The sequence below is a fragment of the Lepisosteus oculatus genome, chromosome 13 (genome assembly GCF_040954835.1).
Source record: "Lepisosteus oculatus isolate fLepOcu1 chromosome 13, fLepOcu1.hap2, whole genome shotgun sequence".
Taxonomy (NCBI): domain Eukaryota; kingdom Metazoa; phylum Chordata; class Actinopteri; order Semionotiformes; family Lepisosteidae; genus Lepisosteus; species Lepisosteus oculatus.
This window is the reverse complement of record NC_090708.1, coordinates 33394706-33409087: the sequence shown is the minus strand read 5'-3', so window position 1 is coordinate 33409087 and position 14382 is coordinate 33394706.

Genomic DNA, 14382 nt, shown 5'->3' with positions numbered 1-14382 from the left:
ATTTGGAGCCTATCCCAGTAAGCAATGGACACAAGGCAGAATACACCCTGGACATAGCGCCAGTCCATCACAGGACAGACAGACACAAACACACACACCAGGGCCAGTTTTCCCATAAACCAATTAACTTACCAGTATGTTTTGGAGTGCGAGAGGGAGTCATATCACACATATGGAGAAAAACCATGTAACCCAGAGAGAACATGCAAACCCCACACACACAGGATGGCAGGAATTGAACCTAGGACCCCAGTGCTCCAAGATAGCAATGCTAACCACTTTGCCACCATTATAAATGGATGGATATCTTAGTTATCTTTCTAGTTCACAGGTTTGCATGCAAAATTTAATTTTGAAAGCCACTGAGCCATCAGGTACTACTGTTGTATTTATGAAAAAGAAACAAAACAAAAAGCATACTAACAACTGTGCCATCCTACTCTTTAGTTAATACAATTTATTATTTATAAACAGTTAACATTGTTAGCAAAATATTTTGAATTATATTTAACCCTATTTTTTCTTTAGTTTGTATTTAACTTATTATATGATAGTCAGATTTAATGTATATTTGAACAATGAAAATATATTTTTACAAGATGCGGGGGAAAGTGCAACAAATTATTACAGTGCTAAATTTAATATTGATTGCTAATAGTTTATGCTAACACCTAACTTTCTTAATTAGATGTATTTAAAACAGTGAACTAAGTGTAACATACCATTCAGAAATACAATCGAGAATAGTTTTGTGGTGTTTGTATGGATGAAACGTTTCTAAAATGTATAACCTAACAAAATTAAAGACGATTAAAATCTGTAATCTTTCCACTTGTAATGTCATTAGACAGAACAAGAAGTTTCTGCTTTGTCTAAGGATGGTATCAAAAAGTAGTCTAGGTGGTGAGAAAGCTGTGCTTAATGATAATTAAGTGACTTAAAAGTAAAAAGAGATGGTTCATATTGCTTGATTAATTTTAAAAACTAAGTTATAAATGCAGACGCGATCGCTGCCATAAGCGCTCCAGGCAGTAGAACGTTCGTTCTGTACTGCTGCGCTCCGCGCCTCCTCCCTCTCTCGGTGCCGCGCCCCTCTCTGACGGAGCGCAGTGGGCGGTACGCTATTTTCAGAGCCTCTGATTGGGAAAAAAAGACCTGCTGATCAGATTCACACACCAGGAAGAGAAAAGAATGGGATTTTTTCTCTTCGAAACGTGTGTTGTCTTTATGAAATTCGTGTATTTTAAATGTTTAATTAAGAAGTAAAAACCTTACAGCGTACACAAAGATTCTGAACTGATCACGAGGAAGAAAAATCACCCATTTTTCGCGCATAAAAAGTGGTTTTTAACTCTCGAAACCTGTTTTTATATGTTTTAAAGTCGTGCAATGTCTAAGTTAAGCAGGAACACATCATTATATCTCATTATTTATTTATTTTTAAAAAATTTAAAAATCGTTTGCCCAGCCTACTAATATAGAGGATCCCCTACTGGTAGCACTGACATCTGTTGTGATTGAATGCTTTGAGAGGATTATGGTATCCATGCTGTGCTTGGAAGTGAACACTGTACTGGATCCAAATCAGTTTGCATATAAACACCGGCAGGGCACCGATGATGCAATTAACAGCATTATGCATCTTGTTCTAAAACACCTAGAGGATCCCAATGCCTATGCTCGGATGCTGTTTGTGGACTTCAGCCCTGCGTTTAATACGCTGCAGCCCCTTCTATTCATAAGTAAGGTAAAGCAAATGTCTGTTAGCCATAACATTATAAGATCGTACCATTCATTTTTAACAAATTGTACACAGTATATCAGGGTCAACTAAAACTCTTTCCGAGTCATGATCTATTAACACAGGTGCCCCTCAGAGCTATGTGAGCTCTCCAGTTCTGTTCACACTTTATACAAATTGTTGCATTCCAGTGTGGTTCGTGTGTTTGTTTTGATGTTATGTTCCACACGTCCTGACTTTGGTTGTTCTCCCTCCCCACTGGTTCATTAATTCACCCACTTTGCCATAATACGTCATTCATCAATCAACTCTCGACCAATCAGAACTCAACTTCTTCCGTATTTAACGTGGATGTTTTCAGAATGAAAGGGCCTTTCACTTGACTTGTTCTGCTTAACTCAGCTTCATTTCGCTTTCATTTTACTACAGCTTCCTTTCTCTACGTTTGCGTTCGTTTTCACTTCTTGTGTATGTTTCTGTATAGCTTCAGCTTTGTTGGTTTGTATTCTTCTTCTGCTTTCGTTTGTTTGTATTATCCTGTATTTCACCATTACCTTTCCCAAACGTGTTATATCAACCTCTGTGCTCTTTTGGACCCTATTCATTGTGTCTACTCTCATGTTGCCTTATTTGTATTTGTAGTTCACTTGTGTATTTGTGTGAAATTTTGTGGAAAGAGTTAGTTTAGGTTGTCTGGTACATTCTTCACACATAGTTGGTCTTTGTATTAGAAACACTAGTTTAGGATGGGTGAGGGACTTAGGAAGCGTGACATCAAGTGTGGTGCAAAAGGGATTTATTTTAAAGTGAATAAGTGACTGGTATAAAAACATGACACAATAACACACAGGGAAAAATGAACTTGAGCAGTGCCAAAGGAAAGAAAATAACAAACAAAATGGAGCCGGCTAATAGAGTGAGGAAAAACTGACCTAACTACCAAAACAAAACCCAAAACACTCGGTCTTCGGCGTCTTCTAATGCCCTAGCTTAACCTTCACTAACTACCCAAACCCATACAAGACAAAAGGCACTCACCTGTCCTAAACTAGTGTTTCTAATACAAAGATCAACTACGTGTACACAAAGGAACAAGTAATGGGTTTATTCCATACTGAAAAAAAGAAGAAAGAAAACACAACGTTTCAGCCATGGAGCCATCTTCAGGTGTTGGGAAGATGATGTGGAGCTGTCTGCAATAGAAATTCCTTAGCCTCTTTGATGTTGTTGTCAGAAAGGATAATCTGTTTTTTGAGGGAGAAAATGGTAGAATGCATTAGTTTCCTAGAAAATTGTTTTAGAAGTGTAGCGGCAATGCTTGTTAATAAGACAGAATTAAGCGTTAGTATGCTGTCCTAAATGAGGCCCCCATCTCACCCTCCATCTCTGTGGTGCAGCCACAGAGAAAGTATTCATGCAGGATGATTTAAGATGTTTTCTTTTGATAAGGAACAGCACCCAGACGGGGATGCACTTAGCTAAGCCTGGCTATCATGATCAATGGTCATCCATTGGCGCCTATCAGTCTAGGGAGTGCCAAATGGACATCTGGACTGCATTCTTAAGTGTCAAGAGTAAGTGACTTATATCTCACCTTGACCAACCAATCAGGGACTGGCAGGGCGTGGTAATACCACGTGGGTCTCCAATGCCCGCCAAACTCTCAACCAATCAGCACACATCTGTGTCTTGGTCAAAAAGGGAGCGCAAGCTCAGATCGGGGCTCTCCTTGGCCATTTTCGCGCATCCTCAGAGACAATCACGTGACAACTGCTGTTGTCTGCAAAGGGACTTGGACTTTGTTCTAAGCGCGAGGCCGAGGATCCCGTACATACTCAGAATTCTACCAACGTGAATGCTCCGCTTGATCAACGGCAGCCTACAGTTGGACCCTCGTCGACAACCTGAATAGCTTATTCAGAAGCAGCGCTGGACCGGGAACGAACCAACTTCTTCCAAGGCAAAAGAGTGACTTGTGAGGACTCGCACTCTGTGCATAGAGACTTTCTACTAGCCAGCCGGACTGCTGGTAGATCCCCTCGGAGCAACGACTGCCCTGCGCGCCGCAGTCACATTCCTCCGCCCGTCCTACTCCGAGCTGCACCTCGACTGGTTGGCCGGTAGCCAGAGGACGCCGGGACAATGCCCATTGGACAACCGCTGGAACAGAGGCTGCAACAGATCCTGTCAGCTGGTTTGGTGTTCCTGCCGGGAAAATCCAAATCCATACACAGTGGATAAGTAAACCCCATGTTCTACATTGCGTCTCGAGAATTCAATTGTACCTCAACATAAGTTGTTTTCAATTTAATTCATGAGTAATGTATTTACTTATGAGTTTAGAGTAACAGTGGGTAATAACACTGATTAGCGATTTTGTAACCAAACGATATATATTGACATATATTCTCTGTTGTGTATCTCTTTGTGTTTGCATCTCTTCGAGATTATATACCTTGTATATTGATAACCCTCACAGTAAGGTCTGCCGCTCGTATCCAGGCAGACTAGTATATGTTTGGTGCACAATTTTATATTAATAAATGTATATCGTGTATTGAACCCATGTGTGTGCGTTGTTAGTTGTTCTGACGATTGATTTTCTAAATGCCCCAATGAACAACCTCGTGATTACTGCTACAATTAATAATTGTCTCAGTAAACCCATCAAACCTCTACAGAAGTCTCTGAGTGTTACTCTGGGTGGTATCAGAATCAAAAGAAAAGGTATTAAATTTTATGAGATATCCTTTAGGGATGATATTATGTCGACAACATCTGTAAAGGAATAGAAGGTGGTTAGAAAGCCTGGTCTTGGAACAGATAGCTGTGAAGAGACGGAATGCTGGTTTAGTGAGAGAAGCAGACAAGTGGCCCATGGAGGAAGAAAAGGGATGACGAAGAGATCTAAAAAAAGATTTGGAGGAAGACATAGTGGGCTGCAGCAGGTGTAGGCTGTAGTAGTTCAGGTAGGTAGCTGTGTCAGCATGCGTAGGCTGCAAAGGAACAAGTAATAGGTTTATTTCATGCTGAAAAAAATAAGAAAGAAAACACAATGTTTCAGCAGTGGAGTCTTCTTCAGGTGGATCTTTGAAAAATCCATAATCAAACAGGCAGGAAAAATTATATCAGATCCTTCCCACATCCTCAACTCTAAATATCAACTTCTTCCTTCTGGCAAACATTTTAGGGTTCCCAAATGTAAGTCAAACAGATACAAACATTCCTTTGTTCCACTATCCATTAAAACTGTCAACGCAAATGTCAAGGATAAACACAATTTTGACTCTTACAACCCACTTGAGTGCAATATGTTTTGTGATGTGTTATAAATGTTATATGTTGTTATGTGTTATCTGTACATGTGCAATAGAGTGACGTGTAATGGTTTTCTTATTTTTTGTAATAGAATAATGTGCAATATTTTTCTTTTCTTCTTTTTTTTTTGTTTGCATTCTATTTAAATGTACAGGAGTGCTGGGGGTCCTTAAAAAAATCCCTCAGGGGAGAATAAAATCTTATCTTATCTACTGTGTGTAAAATACTTTGTGACCCTTTGGGATGAAACACACTAAATAAATGTAATTAAATGTTATTTAACAGTTTTTTCTCACTGATTATGTCTTTTTAATTAACATTACGTGGAGTAAAATCTGTTGTAAAATGAACCTGGAAAAGGAAAGGGACTGGCCATAATTAAAACACCATACTAAATGAACAGGTCTACAGATTTAATTTATCACCCATGCTCCAGATTAAGGTGCTGTATAAGAATCCATGAGGAATAACAGCAGCCAAAGATTGTGTGACAGTAGAATAATTTATTGAATTTGGTGAAAATATTTGCTTAACCAGCTGAGAGGCAAACTCCTGGCCATAGAAAGGGGAGGACCTCCCCCAAAAAAACAAGTGTAATCCAAACACCAACACCCAAGTTGTTTTTTTTTTTACTTTTATTTAGCGACGAAAGGGTTTACAAACAACATAACCAAAACAACAGAATAAACATTTGCCTTCATCTTACATTTCTGCCACATTGTATATATATAAAATGAACTATTTACACTATGCCAGCAGGTATGGAGGGCCATACCAAAAAAATACAATTGTGTGATAAGAAACACAACAAACAACAAAAAAGTCTACACATACTGTAGATATCACTGTATATTTTCTCATAAACTAGAATCAGGTCCGTATAGGTAGCTAAATTGAATCCATGTTTTCCAGTATTTGCTAAACCTTTATGCCTGCAATCTGAGAGAAAAAGTTTTTTCCATTATATAGAACTCATTCACAACATTAGCCCATTGTTCATGTGTTGAAGGTTCTTTATAAGCCATTTTCATGTATTTACTCTTTTACTAGCTGCTAGAAGAATACCTAATATACTGTATATCTATCCTTTACTTCAATATCATCAAAGTCGAAACTGTCCAAGTATATAACAGAAAATTCAAGTGGTTTATTCACATTTACTAAATTATTAAGAGTTATATGTATAGAATTCCAGTATTGGTGTATTTTTGGGCATGACCAAAATATATGCGAATGAGTCGCATCTTGCTCTCCCCATAATCTCCAACATTGTGAACTACTGCCTTTTTGTTTGGCTTGAATTATAGGGCTGATAAAAAAACGGGTTAAATTCTTCCAACAAAATTCTCTCCAAGTCTGTGAACTTGAAGAGCCCTGTTGAAATATATACATATACTTCTACTGATCCATAGAGATTGTTGTGTTGGTTTCTTTTCCCCATTTTATTTCAATTTATTCTGTTTATTCTTTTTTTCATATATTTAATACTACTGTACAGATTTGATATTATTTTTTTTCAAATTACCTTGTTGACATGCAGCTACAAAATTATCAAGCAATTTAATACTTTCCTTTATAGATGGCTGCTTTCTCCAGCTATTTATATAATGTCTAATTTGAAGATATCTATAAAAATCTTCTTTTTTCAGATTATATTGTTGTGATAGATCTTCAAAGTTTATCAGATGGTCTTGTTTCATCATAGTGCATATTGCCATAATCCTTTCTGTAGCCCAAATCTTAAACCGTGTGTCAGATTTCCCCTCTGGGTACTGAAACTATCCATCGTAATAGTTTTACCTCTCTCTCCAAGTCAAGTTTATTATTATCTTAAACCAAATTTTAATTGGTAAAGTTATCCAAGGTATAGCTGTTTTATATATACTTTTTTCCAAAGATCTATATCCCAGGACCGCCTGTATTGGGAATTCACCTATAACCAAAGACTCCATCTCTTTCCATTTTGCAGTATAATATCCATCACACTATCATATTAGTTTTCTAAGATGAGCTGCATGGAAGTATGACTTTAGATATGGTAGGGCTAATCCACCCTTCTCCCTGGAAAATTGTAATGTTTTAAACCTAATTCTTGGTTTCTTTCCATTCCATATGAATCTTGAAATCATTTTATCCCATTCATTAAACTGTTCTGATGAAAGTTCCACTGGAAGAGACTGAAAAAGATATAGTAATCGTGGCAGCATATTCATTTAAACTTTTACTCTTGATCCCAATGAAAAAGGTAGCAGACTCTAGCCAGCCAGATTATCTTTTATTTTACATATTAGAGGACTGAAATTAGAATTGAATAATTTTGATTAATCCTTTGGAAAATATACTCCCAAATATTTAATAGAGGGTGATAACTAATTTAACTTATTTCTTTCGTTTACTTGATCTATGGGGTTATAATTATAACATAGAACATCTGTTTTTTTCTATATTTAATTTGTACCCTGACAGGTGACCAATTTTTTTAAAAAGATCCATCACTCTGATAAATGATTCATTGGGGTCATAAAAATATAGCAGGACATCATCTGCATACATTGCAATCTAATGTTCTTGTCCTTTAATATCTATACATTTAATTTTTGGATCTTTTCTAATCCACTCTGCTAAGGGTTCTATATATAGAGAAAACAAAACAGGTGACAGGGGACATCCCTATCTTGTACCTCTTTTCAAACAAAATCTCTTAGACAGATGTCCATTGATTTTGATTTGTGCTATAGAATTAAAATAACTTGTTTTTATTATATTGATAAATTTGTCAGCAAATCCAAATCTCTCCAATGTCTGATATAAAAATTCCCAATTAACCTGATAATGGCTTTTTCTGCATCTAGGCTGACTAAAATTGCTTCCTTCCTTTGATCATTAATATGTCTCATAATATAAAGGGTACGTCTAATATTGTCTTGTGTTTGTCTGTTCTGAGTGAAACCAGTTTGATCTAAGTTTATAATTTGAGGTAATATTTTCTTTAATCTTTTAGCCACTATTGAAGCATAAATCTTATAGTCTACATTAAGTACGGAAATTAAGCGAAAAGTCACGCATCTAGTTTGATCTTTTTCTTCTTTTGCGATAATAAGAAATTATAGCTTCATTCCAAGAGGGTGGTAAATAGAGTAAATAGAAGTAAATAAGAGCAGGAGCCAACTGTTTTTTGAATGTCTTTAAAAAAATTCACTTGGAAAGCCATCTGTCCCTGGTGCTTTAACACCCAAGTTGTTTAAATAACATAGTCGGGAAGGCCTTGGCAAGTGGCGGAGAAATCAGTCCCCATTCTGACGGAATGGCTGAAAAATGTTCAGGAGAAAATCTGGCATTTAATTTTATTTTCTGGAGGTGAAAAAGAAAGTTTTGCTTTCAATTTTGCTTTTCTTGAGATGGGGGGTTAATGTATCAGGAGACAAGATGTTAATGTCAGATAAGCAGGGTTGAGAAGAAGGATCAATGGATGCAGAAGCAGCGCTGAATTCGGAGCACAATCCCAGGAATCTCAGGAAGCCCCCAAAAATGCCAACAGGAACAGGGATTTAAGCATGCTATATACCCAGGGTGAGTGCTATTCAGATCTGAAAATGTAAATGCATGACACCAAGATATCCAGGGTATGTGGTGCTCATTGATTCAGAAGTGGTTTCTTGGTATGTTGGAGGCCTTTAATAAGGAGAGTGATTTGAAGGTGAACAAGAAATGGACCAAGAAGTGAACAAGAAGTGGTAACAAAAAGTAGTTTATGGAAGAACTAGATTCCTCTAAGGTATACTTTAATTGAAGATTCTGGACCTTCAGCAATTCCTTATAATAGCAGTTAACAGAGGATATTGTTAGGATATCAAAAGTTAAACATTTTATGTTGTTACATATAGTTAGAGCTGTTTGAAACTATATTTATGTGGAGAATTGGAAAGATTGCAATCACTACCTAATGGTTCAGTATGAGCTTATGAGGAGAACTGGAAGGATTGCAAACACTACCTGGTGGTCCTGTATGAGCTGAGAGTGTGAGTAGTGATCCCTGACAAGATAGCTTGCTGAGCAAGTTGGAGGTAGTGGTAAAAAGGATGGTTTAATTGAAAGTAAGTTGTGAATAAGGAGGAATTTAGTTTATCTTCCTGATGAGCTAAATTCATTAAATGCTCGGTTTGAGGTCAGTAATGCAGATCCAGCCAGGATGATTCCAGAAATCCAAGACAGAAACCCATTGATCATATCCAGAGCAGATCTGTGTAAAGTTTTTAAAACAACCAATCCACACAAGGCCCCTGGCCCTGATGCTATCCCTTGCCGTGTTCTGAATGTATGTGCAGACCAGCTGGCAGATATCTTCTCCAACATATTCAATCTTTCTCTAGCTCATTCTATAGTTCCTTCCCGCTTAAGAAAACCACCATTGTCCCTGTTCCTAAGAAACCCAGAGTCAGTTCCCTGAATGACTACCGCCATTCTACATTTCAGTTATCATGAAGTGCTTCGAACAGAGGATTCTATAGCCACTGCCCTCCATATTGCTTTTTCTCACCTGGATAAGAAAGGAACATATGTGAGAATGCTGTTTGTTGATTATAGCTCAGCATTCAATACCATTGTGCCCTCAAAACTTGTCATCAAGCTCCAGGACCTGGGACTGAACACCTCCCTTTGCAATTGGATCCAGGAGTTCTTGATAGAACGTCCACAGGTGGTGAGGGTGGGCACCAACATATCCTCTACCCTGACTCTAAACACTGGAGCCCCCCAAGGCTGTGTGCTTAGCCCTGTCTTCTACTCCTTATTTACCCATGATTGTGTCGCCAGGCATAACTCAAATTCCATCATTAAGTTTGTGCACGATAGAACAGTCATCGGCCTGATCACAGATAGGGAAGAGTCTGCAGACAGGGAGGAGGTTGAAACCCTGGCAGCATGGTGCCAGGGGAATAACCTCTCTCTAAACATCAGTAAGACTAAGGAGGTGATTGTGGATTATAGGAAACACCAGGGAGGAGATCACATACCTATTTATATCAATGGGACTGCAGTGAAGAGGGTCAGCAGTTTTAAGTTCCTGGGAGTTATCACAGAGGACTTAACCTGGACCCACTACACCAGCATCGTGGTCAAAACAGCATGACAGCACCTATTCTTTCTCCGCAGGTTAAAAAAGTTTGGCATGCCATCACATATCCAGGCCAGCTTCTACAGGTGCACTATTGAGAATATCCTGACTGTTTGCATCACTGCCCGGTGTGGTAACTGCTCCGCCAGGGACCGCAAAGTACTGCAGAGGGTGATGAAGTCAGCACAGCTTATTACCGGCTATGAGCTACCAAACATCCAGGACATCTACTCAGCTAGATGTCTTAAGAAGTCCAGGTCCATTCTCAGGTACCCCAGTCATCCCAGCCACAAACTGTTTTCTCTCCTATGGTCCGGTTAAGGTACGGAAGCATTCAGCCAAAGTCCAACAGATTACAGAACAGCTTCTACCTCCAAGCAATAAGACTGCTACATAGCCAACGTGCAGCTCCTTCAGCAAATGGCTACATGAACATACAGTCTTCATTGTATTTGGCATACTGCACTACTTGGACATAATATATTGCATACACCCTGGACACATAGCAGCTCTATTTATATTGAGTTTTGTCTGAGTTTATTTTATTCAATATCTATTGCATTATATATTATTATGTAACCATAATTTTGTGATTTTTATCCCCCCCCCAGCTCGTAGAAAAGACATTTCATTGCCAGCAACTACTGCTGCATTGTGTATTGTTTTGCATTTGATAAATAAACTTTGATTGATTTGATTGATTGTATTGTGCAAGGTTTCTGGTTCTCATCTGGAGCCAAGTTCCTGAATTTCTGAAATGGAAAGAGAGAGAAAATTAACTATTCTGTTAAGATTACCTGAACAAGAAGAATTAATTTGTGAGAGAAATCCATTTGAGGAGTTTGAGAAATTTCATGATATACTGGGAAAGTGACCTTCTTGATTATGTGGATGACTGTGATGTTATCAGAATGAAAAAGAATGGATTTTTGCTTTCAGCTGTGACCCCAAAGAGATGCATCAATGACAATTGGCAATAGTTTGAATAATACTGAACAACATTAGGCAGGAAGAATGAAGGACAATTCAGGAGGCCAAGAAGCTGCACACCGTTGGCCTCAGTAGTCGACAGAGGGGGCTGCATCAGTAAAAAGCTGGAGATCTTTGGGGGAAGCCAAGAAATTATCGTAAATGATAGAGATTCCATTCCAGTTGGCCATCAAACAGAAATAATGTGGGATGAGGCTCCTGCTGAGGATGCATGAGGAAAACTGATGGTGAGGAATCGTTGAGTAGACAGATAGGAAAGGGGAGCTTGTAGTTGTTCAAAATGATCCAGTAGAGAGCTTCTGCTTAGGTGTTGAAGATTTCTGGGCTACTCTTGCAACCAAAGATTAGCAAACTGCAAACTAGAATTTATTCCACCAACAAACTCCAAAGACATGCCAGAGGTTAAGGTCGAGGTTGAAAGGCATCATCTGTTGGCTTTAGCAAGCAAAGTTCCAGGGCCTGCCATTTTGAAGAGAGAAATATCGTGGTCAGTGATGGCGCAATGCAGGGAAAGGTTGGAGCTGGGAATGAGGCTTTTGAAGCACAGAATAGAAGAGTTATGGGGACTGACAGGTCCATTATTAGATGTTTCTTTCTAAAGTATTTGTGAACGGCTATACCAATACGAATATGGTATGGTATGGTACAGTATGGTGAGTGAGAAAAAGTGAAGAGTTGAATGGCCCAATCATAAAACCTTTTTCAAATTCAGCTACAAGCAATGAGTCCACAGACTTGGGATCAGCAGTAGCTAATTGTAGATTCTTACAGACCATGGAAGAAGAAAGATGTGTACATAAGGCCTGTGAAAATCCAAAGAAAGGACATTGAACAAAATATGACTGAAACTGAGATTGGGATGGTGGATTAATGGGCCAGAGTAGAAATGTTGATTGAGGTAGACAAACAAATAGTCATTCGGGAGCATGAGAAGCAGAGTGGGCAGGGAAGGGCTGGTGGGGGCATACTGAGCGAGCATGAGCTTCACCACAGAAGCTACAAATATTGAGGAAGCAACAAGAAGAACAATTCAAAGAATTAAAGTTGTAGTCAACTTGTAGGCCTCAAACCATAAGAACAGGGTGACCACAGATGTCTTTGGAATGGGTTGGCTTGAAAAGACTTGTAAGAGTGTAAATTGGGACTGATGAGGAGAAAAGGCAGGGTCAGGATCTTGTTTAATGATGGTTTCTGGGCAGAATTTTGGGAAGTGAGACTGGGAGAAGCCAAGGATAGAGATCTGACAGCCACAAGTATACAACAGTAAAGGTCAATGTCAAGGGCTCTTCAATATGTACACTGATTCCAGTGGAGCAGCAGAAAACTGATTATTATATTTGTAGAAGAGAAAGCCCCCAAAGAAGACTAATAATACAAGAAAAATGTGCAAATAATCATCAAGTTCTTGGCGATGGTTGGGAAAGACAGCATATGATATCATGTAAGATGCTGAAAACTAGGCAAAATTCTGAAATAGTGAGAATGGAAGCAGAGCGAGGATCAGTATGATGGAAAGTGTAGCGCAAGCGATCATTCTAAAATAGGGGATGTTGGAGGAGGAAGTGAGAACAAGAGGAAGAATAAACATCAATGAATTAAAAGGATCAGGGAGGGTAATGACTATGTAGTGGGGAATGGCTATTAAGAGGGAAAAGTCCCTGTTAAAGATGGCTGAGACAGGAGAGATAGAAATAGGAACTTGGCCAGCAGATAGCGCCATTGGGAATGATAGGGTGGATAACGTAAAGGGTAGGGGACAGAGAGTTGAAGCCACAAGTGAGCTATGTGGGACAGGAGAGACAAAAGATTTTGTAGAACTCTCTCTGAGCCTGAGGTAGGATGCAGGACACATTCGGGGTCAACGAGCCAGCAGCAGCAGGGGCCAAAAGATTGGAATCTGGAGCCGAAGGCATAGGATGACTGAAGTCTGGTTGGATGCCAGGTATAGATGAAGAAAAGGAAGGAAAAGCAGAAATAAGATTGTAAAGTTAGGGGTTGGATATACCCAGGGCCTCAAGCTAAGTGGACTGGGGGTTTGAAACTGAAGGATATCGCGGAGGAACTTGAATGTGAGCTTGAAGAAGAATGGCACATCTTGGAGAGCAGGGAGTGGGCAAGGGAGCAGGCCGCCTGCTGGCTGGGCTGAAGGTAGAACGCTGGATGAATGCAGGGATATATGGACAGTAGAAGAGTGGTAAGGGGTCAAAAAAGAATAAACTGGGGCTGAAGACGCCAAGCAAGCAGAACTTTGGCCACATTGAACTGGGAGCAGAAATAGAACTGGGAGAGTGTAGAAATTAAATTATAGAGTAAGGAAGGGGATGGTGTTGGGGCATGAACCTGGGACCTTAAATTCAGCAGAAGAAGGATAGGTAGAATAAGAAGGAGCAGAGAGCAATCGCCCAGAAAATAGTATAATTTGGTCATGAAAAAGAGGAATAAGACGCAGACAATGAAGACAAAATAGGACAACACAACAGTAGTCATAACGAGCACAGGCAAGGGCAGCTCCAGGGCCTTTGCAGTAGGCTGAAGAGTAGCAGTGCAGGTGACATCATTACACGATGCAGAGGAATTCTGGAGAAAAAAATATACTTTTGGAGGCATTTAAAGGGATTCCATGATTGTGGAGCATTCTCTAAATTTTGCTACAGTCCAGTTGGTGTTAGTTGCTACATTCCATAAGAAAAGTGTGGTGCAAATGTTGACATTTGAGGCCAGGGCTTCCCGGAGAATTCACCAGGGATGAATGTGAGGGTTGGATTTTTGAAGATGAAGGGGAGATGACAGCATATCATAATCTTTGGATTAAAATAGAAGCTTGTGAGGTCTGACTGCAAGAGGACTGCTGAGAAGAAATGACAGGTGATTGACACAGCAAGATGGCAGAAAGATAAGTAGAAGGATTGGTCTGACTGTGGTTTGTGGGAGATTCCTGGATGCTACAGAAGAGTTCTGGGTAGTTCAGAGACTGAGTGATGTGAAAATGAGGAAGATGAGAGAAGACTTGTGATATATGTGGGAACTGAGGCAATTACTTCAGAATTAGTTGTGAGTTGTGGCAGCTCCATTAAAATTGATTGATATCTAATAAAACTATTTAAAGGAAGAAAATGCTGTGGCACATTGGTATCTCAATCATTGTACTGTATAGTCATGACCTACTGTACACAACTGAGGGAATTTCACAATCATAAAAAGGTTTTCCAGTCCAAAGCAT